This window comes from Brassica oleracea, chromosome C9 (genome assembly GCF_000695525.1).
Source record: "Brassica oleracea var. oleracea cultivar TO1000 chromosome C9, BOL, whole genome shotgun sequence".
Taxonomy (NCBI): domain Eukaryota; kingdom Viridiplantae; phylum Streptophyta; class Magnoliopsida; order Brassicales; family Brassicaceae; genus Brassica; species Brassica oleracea.
In genome coordinates, this window is record NC_027756.1 from 27,274,557 (window position 1) to 27,274,969 (window position 413).

Below are 413 nucleotides of genomic sequence, written 5' to 3' on the forward strand. Positions count from 1 at the left end.
TTGTAAAATCGTTGTAAAAATAACACGGGCATGGTAACTTCGTCGTAAATGGTTAAATAAATTCCACGTAATTTCGTCGTAAATGGAAAAAGACGGGCCTGGTAACTTCGTCGTAAACGGAAAAGCCTGGTAAATCGATTCGCCGTAATTTCGTCGTAATGGAAAAAGACGGGCCTGGTAACTTCGTCGTAAACGGAAAAACGCGGGTGTGGTAACTTCGTCGTAATATTACGTCGCGTTTACGACAAAACGTTTTCTATATATTGAGACGCAGAGAGCGAGGCTGCCTCGTTCATTCCTCCCAAACTCCTTTGCTCTCCCTCTAAGGTACACTCCCTTTCCTCTTCTATTTTTTTTTAAGTTAGTTTAGGTGATTAATTAGTTAGGTAATTAGTTTAGGTGATTAGTTAGGT